We start from the raw sequence: 25,257 nt of genomic DNA, 5'->3' as shown, positions 1-25,257 counted from the left end.
TCTTTGTTTATGAAATAAAACACCAGGAACATTCAATACTCGGTCATTATCTGACATAGCATTTGGCACATATGAGATAGCAGTCTCAATCACTTCTAGCTGGTAACTATATGAATTGGTGTTTTGTTAATTATCTTTAACAATATTAACATATGCAATTATTATTATCATTAGAGTAGGAATATTATTTATACATAAATAAGTGTGTGTGGTCTTAGTGGCTTTTGGTAGTTTAGGAGTACCAGCAGTATTATCACTACACAGCACAAAATTATTTCAGCCTTACACAAGCTAAAGTGTGATGTGTAATACTCAGCTATAAGCTATCCCATTAGCTAAAGAAGAATCACCTTCCTGCATTCTACAGAAGGGCTGAGAAAGGAGTATGCAGGTCCAAGCAAGATTCAGATCAGGTTTTGCTGTAAAAATCTCGGTTCTGAGAACTCTACAGCTAGCGAGTCACCATTCAGTGGAAAAAGCTCTACCAATTTCCGATTGTTGCTCATCCTCTTTCACAAATATGTGGAGCAGGAAAACATGGAATTTATAATATGACTAAATTTGTTAAAAGAGTTATGTTTTTGAAGAACAAAGGAAAACCAAGTTCCGGACGAAGACCTTACCTGAGTCTCTGGCTGTGTACATAAGACAGTGTGAAACAGTTGTACTGAAACAGATGAGTTCAGGCTTCATTCAGCATTAGCAGCTACTTGCAGCATAAGTAGTGACATATGCTTCCTACAACAGCTAAATCTAGCTCTCTAATAGAGAGTTTCTAAACTGTTTAAAGGGACATTAACTATTTCTCATACAGTTGGGAATTGTTGTGCCAGCAGCTCTATCCAAGGGCATACAGCACTGGTAGCATCAATAGATGCAGTTGTTAGGGATAGGTAATTATGGCTTGTGGTGTCAAAACCTGTACCATTTTGCTTGCAAATAGTGATTCGATGGGAGCCAGACTATTTTATATATCAGCATCAGAGTTTTATTTCTGGATTTCAATTTGTTTCTTCTTGTAGTCAAAGCTCTTCTATGCAAAGGCTGTGGGACAGACCATAGTCAAGGTATCACATGTGCATTGCATATTTAACTGAATTTCTCAAGGAGGAGCAGGAACTCCACAATAGAATGCAAGTTGTTTGTTATCAGAAAAGAGGGGATTTTCTTTATGGTTTGTTTGGTTGTTTTTCTTTCAGTTCAAATAGCAAGAGGAAAATTCATGCTTCAGCTTGTTTATTTTATTTTGTTTCTTTCCAGAAGGGATATTTTTTTTTAATATATATTTATTGTCTTTTGAATAGTTTTCATTATCAAGACACCTCAAAAGTCTGTCCTCCTCATTTAGCAGAATGGCAAAAGGTAGTTCATGAGGTTCCCAGTTGCCTAAAACAGAGTAGTATTTGCTGGAAAGCAAGCAGCATGTTGGCTGAGTCCAGAGATTCAGAGATGAAGAAGCTTGTTATGGGTAACTTCACCCTGAGCAGTAGATACCTTTGCATTTAGAAAGAAGTAAGAATTTCAATATACAGTACAAAGAACTGGCCTTCTATGCCTACACCTACTGAAAAATGTGTGCACCTTTTCCAAAAAGAAAGAGGACTGCAGTTGTAAGTGCCTTCGTGTATTTGTGAGACAAAGAGACAATTATAGAGAAAAAATGGTAGGACTAAACATCAAATGCTGGTGATCTCATTCAGTTGCAGCATTTTTTGTAAATGGCTTTTCATATTAAAGTGCAACTGATAATAAGTACATAATTTTCCAATTACTAGATAAAATTAAGGACTCACAGATTTACAAATGGATTTATTTTGCAACTAGAGAAAAAAAAAATAAAAAATTCTGCAACAAAGAGTTGTTCTTCCAGGTAGCTAAGAAATCATTTTTACTCAGGGTTGTTTTTTGAATAAAGCAGCTACATCTTAAAGTGAGAATTACTGCAGTACATCTTCGTGTTTCTGAAAAATATTTAAAATGATTGCTTCCATAAAATATTCAATTCCACTTTCACCCCTCACCAAATGCTACCTTATCAGATGGGTTTTGATAAAAGACTATGCCATTTCTCCTTTGAACACTAGGGATATTAATACTTATATTACCTGCCTTTGGGAATGCTGTGAGAGATGATTATTAATGCTTACAAAATAAAGCACTATGGCAATAGAAAGCATTGTAGTATTGAAATGTGAATACATAGGCAGTGTGCACATTTCTTTATTATGAAAGTGTCAGTTCCATTCTTAAAACTGAGTTGAAATTTGCATATCTTAATAATGTATGTCAGCAAACATTGATCAGTAAAGAAAACTTTTATTCAGATTTATTCATGTGGGTTTTCTGCTTGCTATAAATAGCCATTTGTAAGAAGGTATGTTTATATAAATCAGGAACATCTCTGATTAGGTTTAGCAATAAATCCAAAGCTAATTTATGAAATTTGAATTTCTAAACTCATTAATTTCTTCAGGTCATTTCAAGAAAGTAACCAATTAATTTATCCAAATTATTCAAACAGGATTTCTGTGTTTCACAGGTCTGAGGTGGCAGCTTAGTATGGTTCTTGTACCAAAAAAACCCCCACAGACTTCATTCCTTTTTTTCTTCACTTTTTCATTTGACTGAATGGAGCATAGAAAGGCTTTTCGTATAGTCTTTCAACATCTCCCATTATATCTAGAATCCTGAGGAACAAGATGGTAATATGGAAGGAAAGAGCAATAGAGTAATTCTACAGAAAATGACTGGTCTTCAAGCATGCTGTACCACAACCATTTGAAATCAAAGCATGATACAGAGGGAGATATCAAAAGCTACTGTGAGAATATAAGCTTGAAACACTGCAAAATTCAGGCTAGAAAAGTAGTTTCAAATACTCCTTTTACTTTCAAACCAAGGTGATTGCTGCATACTCCTTGCCCTAAGTAACAGGATTCATGCAGCCTAACTTCAGTTGAATAAGTGTGTTATTTCCACATCCACTTAGGAAGAATTCCAATAATGCAGGTATCCTCACTGTATTTTACAAGGTCCCATTAGCTAAGACTATCAGGGAAGTTCAGCTTAAAATTTCTTTTCGTATTTTCAAGGTATCATGGTTTAAGCCCAGCCAGTAACAAACCACCACACAGCTGCTCGCTCACTCTCCACCTCCGGTCACGGTGGGGTGAGGAGAAAATATAAAGGCAGACTCATGGGTCGAGATAAGGACAGGGAGAAATCACTCACCACTTATGGTCACAGGCAAAAGACAGGCTCAACTTGGGGAAGAAACACAATCAATTTAATTTACTACAAATCAAAACGAAACAAGGATATTAGGAAGTAAAACCAAACCTTAGAACACCTTCCCCCCACCTCTCCTTCCTTCCCAGCTCAACTCCATTCCCGGTTCTCTCTACTTGCTCTCCCCCAGCAGCGCAGGGGGACATGGAATGGAGGTTGGGGTCAGCTCACCACACCTTGTCTCTGCCGCTCCTTGCTCCTCAGAGGGAGGACTTCTCACTCTTCTCCTGCTCCGGCGTGGGGTCCCTCCCACAGGAGACAGTCCTTCATGAACTTCTCCAACATGAGTCCTTTCCATGGGCTGCAGTTCCTCACAAACTTCCCTGGTGTGGGTCCTTACCGCGGGCTTCAGCTCTTCCTGAACTTCCCTGTCATGTGTCCTTTCCGCAGGCCGATCTTCAGTCAGACTGCTCCAGCGTGGGCTTTCCCATGGAATCACAGCCATCTTCGGGGGTATCTGCTCCACCGCTCACCTCAATGGGCTGGGGGCGGACAGCCTGCCATCTCACCATGGGCTGCAGGGGCATCCCCTCCTCCCCGTCCTTCTTCACTGACCTTGGTATCTGCAGAGGGGCATTCCAATCACCCTCCTCAATGCAGGTTCCCCTCCTTAAATCTGTTCTCCCAGAGGCACTGCCACTGTTACTGATTGGGTCAGCCTGGGTCAGAGGTGGGTCCAAGTTGGAGCCAGGGAAGCTTCCAGCAGCTTCTCACAGAAGCTGCCCCTGCAACCCCTCCCCCGCTACCCAAAAAACCCACACCACACAAACACATAACACAAGGTTTGGGCTTTGAATTTCACAAAGATAGCTTTTTGCAAGATAAACATTGTGAAATTACTGGTACTCCCATTCAGAGGTAAATATTAGGAACATAGTAGTTTACATGGCGGTTCAGCATTTCTCAGGTCATGGTTGGCATCAGAATTTGTATTGAGAGGATGTTTCATACTTGATGAAAGAATCAGTTTGGTTGCAATTTCACAGCCATCAACTCTCTCATGTCAATTACAAAGAAGAGGAGAGAAAAAAGTCCGGCTCTTTGTTGCTGCCTTACCACTAATTTGCTAGGTGTTCATCATTGCTACAGTTCTTTAATCTCTAGTAGAATGTGTTCATTGAAAAGTGTATGTTTTAAACTTTTTGTCTCTAGGTTCCTGCAACTTGTCAATTTGTGCTCTAAACTGTGCTTCCTACAACGTCCTTCATTCTCATCTTTCCTTTTCTCAGTCTGGCATCTAAATGTGGAAATTTTTTTTACATTTGACATGATGTGCAGCCTTGCTTCCTCTTCATAAATCTTTGTGGTGATCTTCCATCACTCAGTCTTCCATCACAAACTTACAGATACCCCATTAACACAAAAGTAACAAAAGGTATACATTGCAAGATATTTTTTCCTCCAATTTTTCTTTACCTTTTGTTTTGGTCATCATTTCAGGAATTAAGAGGCTCTGATGGTGAGTCCAATAAAAGCTTATATTCAGGCTGTACTTTTACTAAGTGAGTGGAAATTTTATTATCACAGTCAATGATAGCAAAATAAAGCCAGCATGGGTACTCCTGCATTTTTACCCTTACTTTACACCATAAACTTCTCAAGTCAGAATTCTGTCATTACTTATGAACTACTGAGTGCAGAAATCCAATTGTGTAAATAACATTGCCACTCAACTTTTACCATTATCATATGAAACAGAAATACTAATGAATAACAATAAGGTGAATAGACACTTTTTAAGGTCTCAAACTATTGTACCGAATTACCCAAGAAGTTCTAGAAAACCTGTTCTGCTTTCATGATATATTTCACCGACTCAACTATTGTGAAAATTAACAGAGTGAAGTTAAACAATTGTTTTCAGTAATCCAATGCTCTCTGTTCTTTGGCAGTATACAACTAGACTGACTTTCAATGTGAAAAGAAAGCACACACTTAGATTTTTGTTCATGGATCTTCCTAAGACTGTAGCAATATATATGCAAATGGTCAGTCTCTGACTATTTAAGCAGTAGTAGATGAGTACCCATGGAACTTATTTTAGACACTTACTTCAGTACGTTTGGAAAAATTTGCTTAGTTTTCTTTAATATGAACACATTAACTGAATAGGAATAAGGATATTTGCATAGCTATATATTTCAAGGTAAAATCATGCTCTCACAGAAAGCACTGTGAGGTTTAGGTGCTAGGTATTTTCTAGTTGTTTCATTCAAAACTAGGTTTCAGCCCTCTGGGCACAGTTGTTGATTTCAGGGATTAATGACAGAATGAAAATTTTTAGGCTGTAATTTCTCTATGTATGTGAAAGACATGGCTTTATCTCAATCAACTATCCAACTTTAGATCTAGCATTACAGACTTCTTAAAAGTTTCAATTAGAACACAGATTATGGGATTTTACACTGCAGATGAGTAATTTCTTAATCTTTAGCTTTAAAGGAAGAGAGACATCTGTAATACACTACAGAAAATGCTGTTGTTCCTTAATTTTCTTTTAATAGAAAGGTTTTATATTTTTAATTTGCTTCTTGGTCCTTCTGAATTAGGATATTGTATTAAAGAAATAAACATAGGAATTAATTTGAAATCTGTAAAACTCCTGGACTCACGATGAGACTTGAGAGATTATTTATTTTTAAGAAGAGAAAACATGGAAGTAGGGGAAAATAATAAAATATGAAGTAAGAACAAAAGAGGAAAGGCATTTTGTCACTTATCACAATTGTGTATTACCATACCTCTGGGGAGAAGTGGAGAGAAAACAAACAGCATGCCATCCTTATATTCACAGAAGACTTCCTGATGCAAGATGAGCTTTCAAGAAAACACCTTGATTCAGGTTCTGACAAGCTGGCATCTCCAAATTACAACTCTTTTTCAACTCTTGTATAGATCTGAATAATCAACAGAAGCAAAGGAATAACCCAGCTAATTCAGGCAAAGATTTCACTGTGAATAAATAAAATATTGAAAGACACACTGATCAGCAGGAATTTCAAAATGGACTGATGTGAACTTTATTGCTAGCTCGTCAAGCCCTTTACTGAAGGATCATTACCTTATAAAACTCCTCCAAATGAGGATTCTGTTTATAATACAAAAACACTTCACAGCAAAATTTTATGAATGAAAAATTGTGAAACAGCCTATGAACCATAAAACAAATACTTTATAGAAAAGTAGAGAGATATACTGGGATCTGGCATCTTAAGCATAGTATTCACATTTTTCATTATTGTATATTAGCTTTTAACCTTTTCCCTATGTGTATGTCAGTAGCCCCAGTACTGTTCACAGTCCCCCCAGCTTGGTTTCATCTCCAGACTTGATGCATGTGCCCTCCATCCCCTTCTCCATGTCATTGACAGAGATGTTGAGCAGGACAGGTGCCAGGATAGACCCTGCAGTACCCTACTTGTTACCTCCAGACAGAGTATGACCCATTTACTGTGATACTCTGAGCTTGACCAGCCAGCCAGTTTTTTATCTGGTTGGTGTCCCCACACACAGACTGTAACATCCTAACTTGTATCACATAAGAATATTGTTGCAGACAGTATTGAAAAGATTGCTACAGTCTGGGAAAATTGTTCTCCCCTTGTCTACAAATCCAGCCCTTCTATCACAGAATGCAATAAGGTTGGTTAGGCACAATTCACCCTTGATAAATCCATGCTGACTGTTTCCACTCACCTTCTCCTTCATGTGCCCATAAATACCATTCAAGAACACTTGTTCCATGACTTTCCCCAGGACCGAAGCAAGGCTGACCAACCCGTAACTTTCTGGTTTGTTCTTTTGGACTTCTTGGAAGATGGGTGAAACATTTGCCTTTCTCCAGTTGTTGGAGATAAGGCATTTCAAATGACCAATTACCATTGTAAAGCATTTATGAAAAATTTATGAAATTTATACTCAACAGATTGAGTCACTCATACCTTTTTCTAATATTCGCTGATATCCTGTTCCAGAAGCTGAGTTTTATTTCCACAAGAATATGTTACTTTCAACTTTTCCATTCCAGAAACAGAAGAATTTTTCAAATTCTAGTTTACAGTCCATTTATCTCTAGATTTTTTTTCACTCTTCTCAGTTACTTTTTTTTTTTTTTTTTAATTCATAGATATAATGTCCAATGTAGACAAGAATTTGATTCACTGAAGGGCAGAGCCATGGTCATAGCCTTGCATCTGAGTGGGCAGAAGGGGCAGATGAGAAGTTGGATCAATTCATAGCAGTTCACTGTGTGGAGTTTATGAGCATCTATGTACTAAGTTATGTAAGACCTTGCTTTCCTCTACATTTAGTTATGAAATAGCAATTCCATGGAAATTTGAAGAAGTAGGACAAAAATAAGGCTTTGGAAAACAAACAGCATTTGACATGAGGAGGAATCTACTAGATGCTAGTAGTAGGGAGTACTAGTATGACAGGAAATACTTTCTCATTGCAATCCAGGCAACTTTTTGACTCCTAAGGTGCAGCTCTGAGCACAAGTTCTTATTTCATAGGTGCATTGTGCTATGTGAGACACAGCTTGATAAATAATATTTGGATTTTCATTTGGTTTCATTGGAAACAATTATCTCCATTTCCAGAATCAAATAATTCACAGATTCATTGTAATTTTCTGTCATTAAAGTTCATCTTCAGTTGAATTTTAGTTTCTCTCCTTTCTTTTCTTTCACTTGAAATTGTTCTTTCTCTTTCTTGTCTTTTTTCTTCATCTTTTTCCCTGTTCCATAATTTTCCAGGATATATGTAAAGGAGTCTCATACTTTAAATAATATTTGTTCACTTTTTCTTTCTTCAGTTCCCTCCATTCTTCTAGTTACTCTTGCTCTTTCTTTCGCTTTTTCCTTTTTCTCTTTTTCCTTTGTCTTTCCCAGTGTCTCCCTTGTTTATTCAGTTTCCCTCTCTAAACGTGTTTTCCTTCTTTCTCTTTTCCTACTTCTCTTTGCACACATTCAGTTTTGTTCTCACTTCTGTTCTCTTTCTCCCTCATTCCCCATTCCCTCTGCTTATGCGCATGCAATCTCTATTCTCTCCTTTCGTTCAAAGATTTATTTTCCAAAATTCCTTCCTCTCTGAAGATTTGTGTAAAACCCTGAAGCAATCAAGCAACGGTCTTCATTTCCACTCATAGGTTTGGATAAGGCCTTATGTCTCTCAGAAAATTCTTGCCTATGAAGGACTCAGTTATTTGTTTAGAATGGAGAGCAAGAGAGCATTCAGTCTGGAATTTAGGCAGCCAAGTGTATCCTGATGTGACCTGTGCCTTTCGTTCCCATTCTCCCTGTGCTTTCTTGTGTTCAACAGTTCTCTTCACAGTTCATGGTTTGTTCCTGGTCTTAGAAGAGAGTGGTCTTGTAGAACAAAAAATTTAGAAGTATAAATTGCATAGGTTTGAACTTGCAAATAAGAAATTTCATAATTATTTCAGTCTCAATAGGCCTATAGCTCCATTCAAGCCATGAAAACAGCACCTGAGGTATGACAAGTCTGATATTAGAGTAATTTGCTGTGGATCCAGACTAAACACCTGACTTTCAGTTTGCTTTTGGGACATACTTTCACAACTTGTGTTAAAAAATAGTGCTTAGATTAGAGCTTCTCACATTTTTCTCTGGACAGCTACTCTACACTAGGCAAAATCCACAATATCTAGATATCATGTAGCCAGGAAAGCATTTTCAAAGGAATTATGGAATAAAAGTTACGTGACAAATTCACAGAATCCCAGACTCTGGTGAGATATCTGTTATGGAGTACTGTGAAGGTGGATGTTGATTTTCAAAGTGATGAGGCCACCACAAGAAAAGCCAGACTAGCAACCCAGATATCAAATTTTCAGTATATCCAGAAATATAGCACAAACTTTTTGTCTAAGCAACGAGTTTGGACAGTAATCTTCTCTAAAAGTGAAAGTTTCCTTAACATTGTTTTTTATGTCTTCTCTTGAAACTATGAACAAAAATGTCTGCTAGTGTCAGTTGTGAATCTGTAATGTAAGAAACTCTGCATAAGAAGCCATAGTAAGATCATCAAGTCATTTTATGGTGAAAAAAAAAAAAAGAAACAGATATGAGACAGCAGTTGCTTTTAGTCACTCCACCAGTGTTTGAAAGTGGATACCTGCTACCTATCCCATATTTTATCATTATTCTTAGTACATCCCATCCTTTCCTCAGTTCCCCAGAGAAAGTAATTCAAGAAAAAATGGTTTGTTTTGTTATCACAATAATACACAGACCCCAGCTACAGTTTTTACTGCCATGTTGAGGAGTTAATCAAGCCTTTGTTTGCAATATATTCCCCTTATAACATAATTGTTATGTGACTGCTGATTTGAGTTTTAATTTTGTGATAAATTGAGTGTAAAATCCTATGGTACAAGAGGAAATAAGAGAAAAAAAGGATGGTGCTCTGGCAATTCAATGTAAAAATATTTTTCTCCTTACAAGTAGGAAACATTTACATGAATTTGAGCACAGGGACCCTGGAGTTCTAGATCGCACTAGGTTAGAAAGCCAAAAGCGGGGAAATCTACATTTTTTAATTCTTGTAATGGCTTTTCATCAAACTAGTTGTTTTGGCTACTCATGGAAATTATTAGAAAATAATAGTTGCTGGTTATGTCATCACTGTGACAGTGTCAATTTTATGAATATCCTGCTGTAAAAAGCACATTTATGTCTGGTTTCATTAAGTACCTGTTCAGTGATGTAAAGTAAATTGCAATGTTGGATTTTTTTTTTATATGTACATAGATATTGCCTATAGAAAGGTTTGCTTGGAAAGCCAGTCAATTTTAAGACATGGTCTTTGAGATAAAAAATTATATCCAACACTTCAAAAGCCCCAGGATCTGCCACATGCTGTATGTTTGTCTAACTCTTCTGTTTGTGTATTATAAATATGTATATTTTATGATTGTATTACACTTATAGAAGATTCTTCTTTTTATGCTGTTTGGAATTTCTTGCTTACATTCATTTTTTCCCTTGGGGCTGGGGAAGTTGGGTTTATTTTGTTTTGTTTTGATTATGATGAGATCTCTCTGAACTCTGTCTCCATCTGTTAAGGAAAATATACCATTCCATATGTCTGATGATTTATTTGATGATATATAGATATTTTTATATGTATGGAAATGCAGTAGATATGCCTATGTTTGAAAGGTCTGTATATGGCTTGTCAGAACTGAATGGTTCACTCTGTGCTGGAATAATGAAGAAGAGAGCTATATGTGTATTATCACAGGATTTTTGGAAAAGAATACAAAAAACCTCTCCAGCCTTCTCTCCATGATATCCATTTGCTGTGTTTCTAGAGTGTATCGGATCTCCTCCACCATTATCTTGAAAGTGGAAAGGATAGCTAAAAGGGAAGGAAGTGATTCAAATTTTGTATTTTGAAGATGGAAGACACACCTGGAAGACCATTTTCTGTGATGATGCAACTTCTTTCCCTTAAGATCTGTCACATAAACATCATGACTCCAGCCTGTTTATACACTCTGGGTAACAGATTTGCAAGAATGGAGTGATTTCTGTGAATCTTCACTGTGAACACAAAAGCCCTACATGGTTCTTTATCAGGTAGTTGTGAGGAATAGAAGGCAAAGAGCTTAGGATTTACCTGATAACAACACAACATGTGATTTGTCTCCTTCTTCATAGGGTGATATGTATGATCCAGTCATATTAAAGTATATTAGCACTTCCATGCGTTATTTGGTACAGTACTATCTATCAAGTTTACCAGTAGACCTCTTTAAGGTGTGCTTTGATGACTACTTTCAAAGGACATCCAAAGAAGAAAGCAAGAAATTTGAAAAACAACTGTGCAGAGAAGCAACTATCAAAATAAAAGTAACTTTCCATATTTCCACATGCATCTTGGAGATTCAGCTAAGGTTCACAGTCCCAGAAACCATGGAAAAAGACTGGCCTGTCTAGAAGATCTGGTTTGTCCCTTATAAGAAAGCATGAGCTTTCCTAGTTAGCTTAGTACTTGTGGCAGTACATACTGATTTTGACTACCTGGATGAATCCACTTAGGCTTTCTCTGAGGCCAGAGACTGAATGAATGTGTAGGCTTTACTACCTTTTTGTATCACATCATTTGCTAGTAAGCAAATGAAACAGAATTAAAGGTGTTTGATTTATTAATGACTCTCTCTTGCAAAGTTTTTCACTAAATAGTAGTACTGTTTCTGCTTTTAATCAGCAAATTGTAAAATTATACTAAAAATTAATTATGAATACTAATATATATCCACAATAGTAAATACTATCTTTTTTTTTCCACACAAATACTAAAATTATTCATAACATAAGATTATTGCAGATATTTTATCACTGTACTGTATCTGTTGGGATCTCTGGTACTTTTCTTCAGCAGACTTCTGAATTCATTGTAATATTGTGTCCCAATCCAATGTCGGGGAAGGTTTCGATATGATCCCAAGAGCGAGATTAAGACACAAACAAGGTCAAATGCCATATACCCAAAAGAGTTTATATTATCAAAAGTATCAAAAGTAGAAAATAGTAGTGATAGGATAGAATGGAAGAAAAGGCAGAAATCAAGCAAGCAGTCAGGATAGAGTTGCAAGGATAGTCACCACCGTGGATCCAGCGGTGTCCCGTTGGTCCTCAGTCTTCAATTCTTCGGTAGTGGGTGCACACCATGCCTTGTCTCCACATTTTTTTATAGGGCATGGTTCGATGATGCATGCACATACGTACTGTTCATGCACTGTTCACACGCTGCAGGTTTTGTCTATCACACAACCTTTGCGTGATCAATACCAGAAACTAGTATCTTATCTCAAAGACTACAGTTTCCATGAGAATGGTAGTCTCCACATTCCTGCATGCTTCGTCAGCTCCAACCCGTTTCCTCCCCTGGATGCGTCAGTGGCCTGGTAATCGTCCTTACGGACAGAGGAGTGTCCTGCTTAAACAGGCCATCCCAGAGAGAAATGGCTTGAGATAAATAGTTCACAGTTCAGTCTCTCACATCAAACAATCCTTGAGATGAATGGCTTGAGATGACAGTCCAGTCTCTCACACCTAACAATCTTTGAGACAAACAGCTCGAGATAACAATTCAGTCTCTCACAAGTTGTTATTCAGAACTCCTATATTGCAATGCTACTGTTAGTGCAATAAACCACACCAACTAGTCACTGCAGTATATATACTTTGAATTCGGCCTCCTATTCTTTTACATATCACAAAGGCATAATGTATAATGGCACACAGATTAAAGACAGAGGAACACAGTAAGAATGCTGTATTTAAGCTTGCTTATTTTCTGATGATAAGCTACAGCAAATTTTGAGTTTAAACCAGCACTTCTCCCTTACCCATTAGTAGCCCATTGATCTCTACAGGCCAACAAAGAAGGGCTGTGTTATTCTTCCCAACTAGTTCTTCCCTTGGGGAACACAATTTCTGAGAGCAAAAGAAATACATAGGCAGTTACCATTGAACACCATAGATTGGAAAATAAAAAAACAATCACGTGTCTCCAGACTCCAGATGTTACAAGAATTTCAGGATGTTACCTGGAGTGATCCAGTTTACAGCAACTGTGGAACTGCTGGCACATGGCACCATAAAATTGACTTTTCAGTTTGGACTTGCATGTAAGTATCCAAAAGAAGTACACACATCCTGCTAGCAATTCGAAAGTCCTTCTAGTTTCTTCAGGCTCCTTAGCTGCACACACCACTTCTGATCTTTGCTCAGGCATGAGCTGTTTCCAAGAAAATTAGTGAGGAAAAGGTGGATCTGTCTTCTCAAGAATAAGGCTACTCTTTAAGCCCTAGCAAATTTGCTACATGTCTCTGGTCTTGATAAATAGCAACAGGTCAAGTCGAAACACTGACAGGGATGAAGTCTTAGGTTTCACAACCTACGCCTAAAAAAGGCCAGCACTTTTCCTTCACTCCAGTCACCACATAGCATGGGTTGGACAACACATGGTGAGGTGAGGTGTAGGCCACTCTTACCCATTTCAGAGTTGTTGCTTGGGAATACCAAGCTGTGTTGAATGTGAAAGATAACATCTTTTGTACAAGAGAGTACTGTGAGCAATATTGTTTCTTACCCAAACAGGTAAAACATGACAGACTTTTTAAGAAAGCTACCTTTTCTGATACTTCCTTAACCTATGCAAAGTCTGCAAACACTGAGAATTTTGACAGGAGATACCATTGCTGCTGTGTATTTCAGTGAGACTTGCTGTGTGTCTCTTGTTGCCAGGAAGTGGTAAGGAGTATGTGCCTCATGAGCAAGGCAGGACATTAATCCACTGCTACCAGGTAGTGTCATTCCCTTCCATATCATAGGTGTTCAAGTATCTTCAAGTTCTTCAGCAGCGACTGCAGATCCTGTGAAGGTGAACCTCCCTCCCAGAACATATCCAAAAAGACCAGATTCCTCTGCTACTCTCTGGAGGCACTGTCTCCTGGAAGCCATCTTAATGCAGACAAATAGTTACTCACTATTAATTATATATGCACATATTAATGACCTTCTGCTAAAGTATTTTAAATACTTCCATTCTGGGTTTTGAAAATGCAAACATGTTTTATAACTTGTAAAAATATGAAGGGGGCATGCATGGGGTGTTCTGTGCTTCCCATTAAAAATAAGGACATTTTTGACGGATGCAATATGGCAGAATATATTAAGATAATTAATTTATGTTCCTTCCAGCTTTTTTTCATTTCTCAGCATGACCTCTGTTTCACGCGTAACAGAACAATCAAAAATGGATTAGTTTATAGACTGAAAACACTCAGAGTTTTATCTTTCCATGGAAAACTTATCTAGTCTAAGTTGGTTTGTACATTGATTGATGGAAACCATAATAATTTCTTTTACTTGAGTCAAATACTGAAATATTTCAGTGCAGTCACAAGGTTTTTGTTGTTTTCACAGCTTTCTTATCATTACTTTTTTTTTTTTCATTTTTTTAGTTCACATAAACAAAATTGTTTCCAGGACCCAACAGCTGGCACTTACTGGCTGAAGGAATGAACAGGAAGACAGGGTGTTCATAGGATTATAGAACAAGCTGAGAAGGAAAATTTATGCAGAGTTTGTAAACTTAGTGAGGCAGAAAATAGATTGGGGTGCAGACAAGAAATAATGTGTCAGTCAAAGCTAAGGATACAGACATAAGCATCCACAACATGAGAGCAATCATGTGCTTGCTTAGCTTTTGTGACTTCAACAGTTACTTCTGAGTTTGGGTAGAACAACAGACAGATGTTTTCTAGAGATCATACTCTGAAGTGACTTTTTACGAGTCTCTTTTAAAGCCTGGCAAAAGCAAGAATAAAGCTGCCTTGCAAGGTGTGAGAGATGGTAGAATGGCTTCAAGGAAGGGTCCTGAGGAGGGGAAAAACTTTGCAGCTGAACACTGTAACTTGGCCATTCTGTCCCCTTGTGTAAACTAATTTTCTTCAAATCTATGATTTCATCTCAATACAATTGATTTTTCTGTAGCATAGTGTAGGTCAATGCTTTGTACTCAATACTCACAAATGAAAGCAAGAATTATATGCTGTTCATGTATTGTAATAGTCTTTATCAGGTCAGGATTTTCAAGCCCTCCTGGGTGGATATTTTTGTCTAATGGCTTCTGCTGGTCTCCTTTCTCTATTTGATTTATAAGCAAGGAGCTGCTCCCTGAAATGACTAGGAATGACAAGATTTTACAAGCAAGATTATACTACGAAGTATTATTGTCAATACTATGCAAATTGCCAGAAAGGCATTAGACTGCAATTTAACCAGCACCTAAGAAAGAATGTCCGTTACATATGTGACACACAGCAATTAAAGAACCGGTTCATTTGCATTCAAAGTATCTATTTCATTAGTTTACTTGAAGCATATTCTTAGTTGCTTTTGAGATAATGGTACTCAAATTTCATAACATTAAAGAGGAAAGAATAGCCTGAAAGAATCCATCTTAAAGGTAAAGGGGCAATGGTCATCTGTCTTTGCTAGTCTGAACTACACACAGGGCTATCAGCTGACTTCAATTATATCCCCTCAGTAACAATTTGATAGGTTCTGTTGAATACCTGATTAACATTTATATTCTATGGAACAATGTTCATTTAATAGTACCATGGTTATTAAGTCAGGTACTTTATTGATACTTTTATGGGTTAGGGCTCATGTGCGCAGAGTAAGCAAAGTCACTTCACTGTTATATGGTGGATAAGAAATAATAGATCATCCAATTTTCCAAGACATGTTTCTCCTATCTCTTAACCGCACACTTCTATCAACATATTTAGATATTCATGGCAGGTTAATATGGGCCATTTTCACCTGGCAACAGCATCAGCCCTTAGCAACAGTTCATGTGTATTCAGACCACTAGTAACACTGAACCAAAATGGAAGATCAGACTATAGAAACCTTTGGATGATGTATGTCAGGAATTTTCAGGTATTATTCTGCCTTAACAACAGTCTCATTTCATTCCCTAGCAACTCTGAATATAAACTCAGTTTTATTTTCCTGTTCAAAATTACCTCTTGGGAACAACTAAGAGGATTCCCTTGTTAACTTTAATGAATTCAGTGTTTCACTTATTCCTAGTTTAAGATAAATGGCAGAATTCAATTCTGCATAGTAGAGCTTTAGGTCTATGCAGTATGTCATAGCTTGAAAGTTATGAAAATTAAGATGGTAGAACTGTATTTCAGTGTTATTCTTCTACTTCTTTATACGTACTTATATAGAGCTGCTATTTCACAAAATTTTATGAGTATTATACATGTACAAAAATCATTGCTGTCATCCATCAGACTTCTTGCATCCTGCCTGAGCAAGCTTTTGTATTGTTTGATAACAAAGACCTATATATACTTGTACTGGAATCTTTGAGGAGAAAATACCTTGTCCCTGAAGGGAGTAGTAAGTCTCCACTGCTATTTTATTGCCATTCATATGTATCCCATCTACTTATCCATTGGTACAGAAGTATCAGCTAAAATCGTATAGTATATCTCTTAGGACGAACATAGATTAGATTTCAGCAGTATTTCTGTAGTGTGGCAGATACTTACCTTGTGGTGGATACTTATCTAGCAGTGGTTCCTCCGTGTGTTAGCATATTGCATAATTTTCATTTTCTACTAGTATCTCACTATATTGAAATTATTCAATTTATCTTTTCCTGTTTAAAGACCCTTCTGGACTCTGTATTTGAATAAAGAAATATGATCCCACAATGCATTCTTAAGAGAGAGTAATTGACGTTGTGTTAAAACTTATTTGTGTATACCATAGAATTCAAACAAAAAGAGGAAAGAAGGAAATGAAAAGCAATGTGAATGATCACAGAGCTTGTTAGTTCCATTTGTGTCTTCTGGTTGTTACCTGTTTCCTTATTACACTTCAATAACACACCATAGATAGATAGATAGACAGACAAACAGATAGATAGATAGAGATTAGATAGAGACTAGATATAGATATGGAGATATGGAGATATAGATATAGATTAGATATAGATAATATAGATACAAATATAGAGAGATAGATATATAGAGATAGAGATAGATTATATAGATATAGATATATAGAGATATATATATTATATAGATTAGATATAGATGGTATAGGTATAGATGATATAGACAGATATAGATAGATACAGATAGAAGATACAGATGATATAGATAGATATAGATAGACATAGAGATAGAGATATAAAGGGATACAGTTAAAGGTCTGCATGGGATATCAATTTTGTCGTTTTTTCAATTTTCAGTGCTGAATTTTTCTTACACAACCTTGATAGTGTTCATATGGATTTTTTAAACAATAAAATAATTTTACACACTCAGAGTATGTGTGCTTGTAAGAAAGCAAAATACTGTGTCACTGCTAAGTGACTTGAAAGAAACGAGTAATCTGACCAACACAGTAACTTTTCAGGGTATTTTGTAATCCAGTCTTTAACTCTGTGATTTAGGACTTGCCCACACACTGAGTAATATTATTCCTCTTATCTCACCATGCAGCACTGATCTGTTTCCAAATCTTATCTACAAATGATCTTCTTTTATACACTATACACACTGAAAAGTTATACAATCCTTTTCTGCATATGCAGTCATTTTTACGTACCCTTTCTGCATCATCACCCAGACACAGAGGGCATTGCTTATTGTTATCATGGGTGTGCTTTGAAATATCTCCTTTTCCACAGTCATTTCCACTTAACTAGACTCAGTTTCAGCTTATTAAAAACAAGGTCCTCCTGATCATAAAATAGCCTCATAGCAACAATAAGCTACAGCACAGGGAAAAAAAAAAAAAAAAAACCAAACAAAAAAACCCACAAAAACCAACCAACCAAACAAACAAAAAAACCCCAAACAAATTCTCTCCTAATTAAAAGTAGCACATTTGTTTGAATAAGAAAATATATAACAAAATGTGGTGGAATAAATGATTTATTATCGATATTATTATACTTCAGTCACTCATGTTCTCTTTGTGTGCTATTCTTTTTGAGGTATGGAAATTCTGTTAGTGTATCAGACAAGAATGTGATTTCTTGTTTGACAGTTCTATATATGTATACAGTGTTAATATATCTGGTTATGTCCTATGTTCATGTTATCACACAAAGTCACATTTTTCAGTTGAAACGACAAGTATACCTTGCATATCAACCCGTATGACAATGCATACGTATAAATATATTCTCAGATATACACAATCTTTAGTTAATCGGGAAAATCAATCAATATATTGTGAAATCTGACCTCAGGAATTCCTCATGAAGAAATACAAGTCAGAGTTTAATGATATCTTATTAACATATAACCTGCCACTTCCTCTGCTATTTCTGTAAGTACTTCATATTTAATTTAACTTCATAATACCAAAACTACAAATTCTGCTTATCAACTTTTTAATTAGAATCAAGGAAAGGATCATGTAATCTCTTCTCTGGATATAAAGGCAGGTTAAGACACAATTAAATGGTAGTTTAACAAAAGAAATAGATAAAGCTGCAAGTGCTACAAAATGGCAGAAGTGTTCTAGCACCATTTACAGAAATAAGTGAGATGCCACATTAAAAATTTATTATGAATAATTTAGCTCTGAAGAAAATGTTAGAAAGAAATTAGATTGGATGAGTGATTAGTTTATCACTTTGGGGATAACAGGTACAACGGGTTTAGGTTTTAATAATGGAACAATTGGAAAACTACTATTTGGACAGAGATTTCTGGCATAGCTGTGAAATAGAAAACTGTTTTAGAATTAATTTCTGGTGTTAATTAAAGGCCTGATTCAAACTCCTTCTTGAGGTCCAGGGAAATTTATCAATTGCATTCACTAAGTTTTGGAACCAATCCTATGACATCTCTACCACAAAAGAAAAATGCTGAATATTGTCATTCAAATTTTAAAAAGCAGTTAAAGAGTTTGCAAAAGAAAGATGAAAGATTAAAATGCTGATATCATGAATATGGTGATGTCAAGATAGAATACTAAATCAGGGTACAGAAATTTATGTATATATGTATGTATCTGCAGTTATGAATAATTTTCCAAATTAGGAAAAGGTATTCAAAAATAGTTCTGAGATTTCTCTTGATTATAGCCAGATTTGGGGAGGATCATCACACTGGAAATTAGTTAGACAAAATAACACAATAAGAAGATGCAGAAGTATATAAAACTCTTAGATGACTGGAAACATATTTTTAAATGGGAAACATGGATAATACATTTTGGGGGGAAATGAACCAAAACAGTAACATTTCATTAAGTGGAAAAGCTTGCCATGTTCTACACAAGTCAGGAAAACTGGTTGCTGTAAAAAACTTACAGACATTATTCTATAATGCAATATACCCCAAGAGATTTAAGGTTTTGCATGTCATTGATCAGACTGCAGCTAACATGAGTTAAACTAATTTTCCTGGAGTGGATACACTTTCTCACAGTGTGTGTTGCTGTTGTTAATCATTTTATTGACTGAAGTTCATCCCTGTGGAGAGGACCTATCCAATACCCATGGAGAGAAATTAAAACCTGTTCCTGCAAACACTTAAGCATCTGCTTATTTTTGCATGAGTAAGGAGCTCTTTTCAATTTTAGTAGGCTTGATGATGTGTATAGACTTCAGTGTTCATAAATGTTTCATAACATTTCTGAACATAACTGTCAAGAAAGACTGTTCTAAATGTGTGGTGCATTTATCTTGTACTGGCCCTCAGTGTAATGGTGAATTTGCATTAAGTAAACTGTTCAGCATAAATATAAAAAAGTCAGTTTCTTGATTCCATATTTAATATCTATTATGAAAAATAAAATATGATGCCACAGTCCTTACTTTTGTCTCAGAGGAAATATTTTACTGACAAGAAGTGGACCAACATGTAAAGGTGCAATAACCTTGAAATTAGTGGAATTGTAACTCATACAACTAGTACTGGTACTAGACAACAACAGCAGAATTTATTACAGTCCTTTTGGCTAAATTATTGCTTGAAGAGAAACTGCATCTTTAGGCTTTTCAAATAATAAATATAATAAAAATAATAAAGATTGACAGAAAATTTTGGAGTATCAGCTTCTATGTGCAAGATTGTCATTGAAAGCCTGAAAAGCCTGGGTTAAAAGGCCTACTAAAGAGGACAGGTACCTTGATGCTGAAGACAGAATCTGTTTTTTTTTTAAAAAAAGAAAGAAACTAAAAGAAAAGCATATATTACTGAAAGTGGGAGAAAAGGAAAGGAATAGAAAGACTGAGCTGCTTCAAAGCCAATTAATATTTTTTAAATGGTAGTTGCCATGACTAGAGAGAGGGAAAGAACTATTGAAATATGAGATTAAGAGAGAGAGAGAGAAGACTGATGAATGATAAAGAGAACACATTACATCGTTTTTACTGGAAGAACTTTATATGAAGTAAACATCAAAAAGGCAAATTCTGACCAAACCTCTTTAGCAGTGGAGGTCTCCAAGAAGAGTTGAACTGGTGCTTTGAAACTATTCTGAGAAGCAGAACAGAAAATTCTCCAGGGGCACAGAAAGAATTCTTCATTTATCTTAATTACATTTTAGGTCCCAAGTACAATAAAGGCTGTACCCACTGTTTGCCCATTAGATATTTTATTTATGCAATGGCAGCATATTTAATTTACTTTTCTAAAAATACACCTTTCTGCTGAACTATTTTTAAATACATTAGTATTATTTATTTTTATGTTTTTGAAAATACATGTCCTAAATTGCCTTAGAGCTCAGTGACATTCCTTTGCTCTTTATATTTAACACTCAGTTGGTCACTTGTATTGAATGCTTACTGAAGGAGCTAAATCATGTATAATTTATGTCTCTCACACTGTCAGCAGAGCTTCACTGTGACTATTCACATGAAATATTACTCATTCATCTAAATATTTTCAAAATCTTCCCTTTAGGTTAGGGGGTGGGAGGTATTTTGGGGGTTGACTTTTTTCTCTCTTTTATTAAGCTTACTGATGAAAGGAACAGCTAGAGTAGTAAAAAGCACTTTTTTGTCTTTAAATGGGAACTACTATTTATTACACATTTTGCTAAAGGATCTGGAAGCATGTGGCAAGAGGATGGAAACTGCAATGAGATCAAGAACCATGTTAACATGCTTTCTGAACAGATAATACATTAAAAAAATTACTCAGATGTGGTGTTAACTTTTTGACTCTTCTCTTTTGTATGAATTCACCATTTCTACCATTACTATTTTTCTCTGGCAAGCATCAATACAATATTTCTGTGAAGAGTAACTTTTACATATTCTCTCTTTGAGGATTTCATGCACCTCCTAATGCCATTTCATCAAAACCCAAGTATAAGAGCACTAGAAAAATGTATCGTAATAAATTGTTAATACCAGTTAAGAATATTGTTCCCTTTAGATGTCTTCAAATACAATAAAACTACTATGGAGACATAAAATCAGATTATCTTTAGGATCTATAAACCAGAGCTAGATCCAGGGCCAGATTAAAAGGAACAAGAAGCGAAGCTATTTTGTTGAGGTTGGCCTGGCACAGAAACTTCCATGAAAAATGAAACTACGAAGAACAAAACAGAACAAAAAAATGTGTTGATGGTGTCAGTGTCTCCTTTTGGGCCCTGGGGCATCTGCTGCACAGAGAACGGATGCTTGGATTTGCCTGTCTTCATTACCTTCCTTCCATTTTTGTGTCTGCTGCTGCAGTCCCATAAACTGAATGAAAATTGGCTTTAACCATATCTCTTCTGTTCATTCTTCTTCTCTGGCCAGCAACATGGGCAGAATATGGCAGAAAGCAGCATGGTACACATATGACATACCCACTGTTTCCCAGCTATGGGCAAGGTTCCAGCCCAAGGTCCAGCAGGATGAGGTATACCTAAGCCAGCCCATTGTCTACTGTATGACGGGAGAGTGAAAATAGTCAGGGAAGGCAGGAAGACCTGATTGCCCTGTGTTGGACATAAACCTGCAAGTATCCGAGGGCTTCTGCAAGAATAAAAGCATGTCAGTTCCACTTCTCTGCACAGGTTTTTCAAATACACTGACCAAGTTTCCATAACATTAATTTTTAGAATTTGAAATATATTGGTGTTTACTAAGGAAAACTGTAACTATCTGCTTGTTTCTTTGTAAAATGTATGAAGTAGAGGAGTTTTTCAACCAAAGATTTTGATTCTTCCAGAACTGCGTCGAGCAACACCATAACGTTAAAGTAACAGCTCTCCTCTCTACCCAGGTTCTTTTAAGATTGACTAGGAAAACACTAAAAACATTGGTAGAAAATTGAGGATGAGTAAATCTTCTGCTGTGGAAAATATAATCAAGGAAAGATTTCTAACCAGCATAAGTCTTTGTCTGTGCTATTTACAAAAGCACCCAAAAGTCCCTTCTCTGTTTCTCTACCAAAAATTATTTTCACTTGAAACATTAACTCTTCATGAAAGACATGGCTATTATAAAAACTGACAGAACTTACATAGTTTTGTGACTGTTTTTCAATTAAATAAACAAAAGGATACTGATTTTAGATCCTTCAACTGCAGATCAGAACACAAATTTAAATTGAAGACATTCTGCCTTTATGTCTTGAACCTGATAAATCCTGTGATTTTTAGATACTTTGGAAGCAAGTGTATCTGCTCAATAGAAAGGTGCAGTGCCTTTTAAGAGTAACTCCCCATTCAGAGCTGCCTCCAGACCTCTTAGAGGGAGTCCTTATAAGTTTTCTCATTACATTAGCTGAGCTTTAGATCAGGTTCTTTATTTTATTTTATGTTTGCATTTTCTCAATTTGAAATTGAAAATATTTATTGATTGTATGCAAAGAACAAGCATGGTACATGATACTTTCTAAGCATTAAGTCTATAAAAAATGTTTCTCTTCCCACAGAATATGACACTGAATATCCATTTGGGTGCACTGAAAAAGTTTGAGTTTATGTTTTTATAAGTCATAATTTAAAGGATAAATTTTTTTTGTCTTTTTTATTATATGGATTTTCTGTTACATAGATTTGAACCAGAGATAATGTGTGTCCTTTTAAGTTGTATAGAACTCTTGGCTTTTAGAAATTGAATACTCAATACACAGGATGTTCCCTTCACTTGGATTCAAAATTAGAAAGTGAAAATAAATCTTGCTTGTGATAATTTTTAACTTAATTTCTCTAACAGAATAATATATTATTCATTTCACAAAGTTTTATTTTGCCCCTTTCTTTTTCCTTAGGTGAGAAATTCAGTGGACAGCAGCAAAATCTACAGAGATTCAAAGTAAGATCTCACATGCACTTGCTTTCTAAGTGTTCATTGTTACAGATTTTTGCAATGTTAGTTATTTTTTTCTAAAAGGCCTATGACTTCTTTTGGTTCGAGTTTTGTGTTATAAACCACAAACTTCCTTCTACTTGGCAATATTTAGTACGTCTTAGAAAGTATATCCTTTTTGAAATTCCAAGAAGTACTTCTAGTCAGGAAAAAGAGCATAATGCTTGGATCAGTAGATCATGTAATAAACTGTTGTGTATATCTCCTAAGGTGCAGGAGTGAGATCATAGTTCAGATTTTGCAGTGTTGAAATAAAAGAAAGTCTTACTGCTATGGTATGATTCCTAAGGTGTGCTATAAATTAAATGGAAATTTAGAGACTGCATTGAAGGAGTCACATAAGTAACAACAAAGGGTATTGAGCACTTCTAGCTTTTCTGTTTCATGTGATGTCTCACACTAGCCTTTTACAGTGAGTAATACTCGTCTGTACAGGCAAAGTAAGACTGGAAAGCAGTTCACTGATTATTGTAAGAAAATATTCTGCAAGCTATAGCTGTATGAAGAAGATATGTCAAACCTTTAATACTCTTTCTACTTACTTTGTATAAAGTAATATGACAGTTAATCACATATGACCTGACCTATCTCTTTTTGATGAATAAAGCAGGGTAGTCATTGACTAGCTATGGAGTAGATCAGTCCCTAGTGTGAAAATATTTTATGGCTAGTAAAGCATCACAGCAAAATTGTGATTATTTTATATGTGTACAGTCAGTTTGGCAATTTATAATACATACTATATAATATATGTGTGATAACGTATAGGAAATTTGGGGTTATTGATCATATTATGAAACAGCTAAATTATCTCTGTATTCAAGGGGAGTCTTCAGGTTTCATACATTAACCCATTTTGTTTAACACATTGATAGCAGAGCTGAAAAAGGTGGCGAAAAATAATATCACATATTTTTCTGGAGTTATTAAGCTACTTAGAGAAGTAAACTTGCTGACTTCATTGTGGAGAAAGACAGAAGAATCGTAAGATGATCAAGTGAATTGGCAAAAAATTGCCAGATGAAATTCAGCATGCAATAAATGTGAAGTGATGCTCCCTGAGAAAAACAGTCCTAATATCACAAGCACTCACAGTTTGAAGGTGGTTAATTTCCATTCAGAGTTAGATCATCTCAAATGTAAATACAGCAACATTTGGCAAGATAAGGAGCAGGACAAAAAGGATGATCAAAATAATAAGACAGCTTTTGTATGAGTAATGACTATATACCTCGCATTCTTCAATCTGGATCACAGGTAAACTGAGGAAAGACCAGACAGCGGGTTATAAAATCATATCTGATTAGTAGGAAAAAAAGACAGGAACAATCATTCTTTTTTTCTTACAGTACAAAAGCTATAGTCCAAAAACTGAAAGTAATGAGTGCAAGGTTCAGAATAAATACAGCTTATAGGGAAGATGCAAAACTCCTTGCAAAAAGTTATTGGGGATTCAAAATTTTCCATAGACTCAAGGGAAAGCCAGAAAATAATGTAGAAGAAAAATCCCATAAAGCTGTAAATACACTGATACTCCCTCTGGCTTCAGAAAGTCCCTAAGGTGCAATTGTGTGGATACATGCCCAGGGGTAGTATCACTATATATTTGTGCTGTTCTTACATTTCCCAAAATTTCCATTATTAGCCACTTAATATCCCAGGGGAGCTATTGTGTTACAAAGATCTTTGGCCATTCTTGCTTTTATGGTACAGATTATAGAATATGCTATCAACTGGAAAATAACAGACAGAAATACAGCTAGTGAGTTAAATAGGTTACCAGACACATACTTAAGTTAGCCTCCCTGTTCTGATGTAATTTTATACTTTAAGTCACTCTCAACCTTGTGTTAAATGGCAGCGGCAATACCAGAAACCCAGAAAAGGCTTTCTGTTAAGTGTCAAGTTCCAGTAATATTCATCCTTGCTTAGTTAAATCATGTTGGATATTCACAGCAAACACAAACTATGTTTTATACAGGCCTCAACAGAGGGAGGTATTCTAAGCCATAAGAGACTTTATGAAATGTCAGTATTTTCCTCTCAGACATTCCTCACTGAGAT

At 35.9% G+C, this 25,257-nt stretch overlaps 1 protein-coding gene across 21 annotated transcripts in view; it reads left to right on the top strand.

Annotated features, from left to right (window-relative positions):
* PTPRD (protein tyrosine phosphatase receptor type D) overlaps window positions 1–25,257 on the top strand; it is a 1,298,969-nt gene that overhangs the window by 799,744 nt on the left and 473,968 nt on the right. For all 21 annotated transcript variants that reach the window (XM_069776173.1, XM_069776170.1, XM_069776168.1 and 18 more), the window contains one exon: window positions 23,096–23,139. The gene's annotated coding sequence lies outside the window, so the exon portion shown is untranslated. The remainder of the gene's footprint in view (window positions 1–23,095; window positions 23,140–25,257) is intronic.

Source organism: Haliaeetus albicilla, chromosome Z (genome assembly GCF_947461875.1).
Source record: "Haliaeetus albicilla chromosome Z, bHalAlb1.1, whole genome shotgun sequence".
Classification (NCBI taxonomy): Eukaryota; Metazoa; Chordata; class Aves; order Accipitriformes; family Accipitridae; genus Haliaeetus; species Haliaeetus albicilla.
The sequence above is the reverse complement of the archived record's forward strand: the minus strand, read 5'-3'. Positions and strand labels throughout refer to the sequence as shown.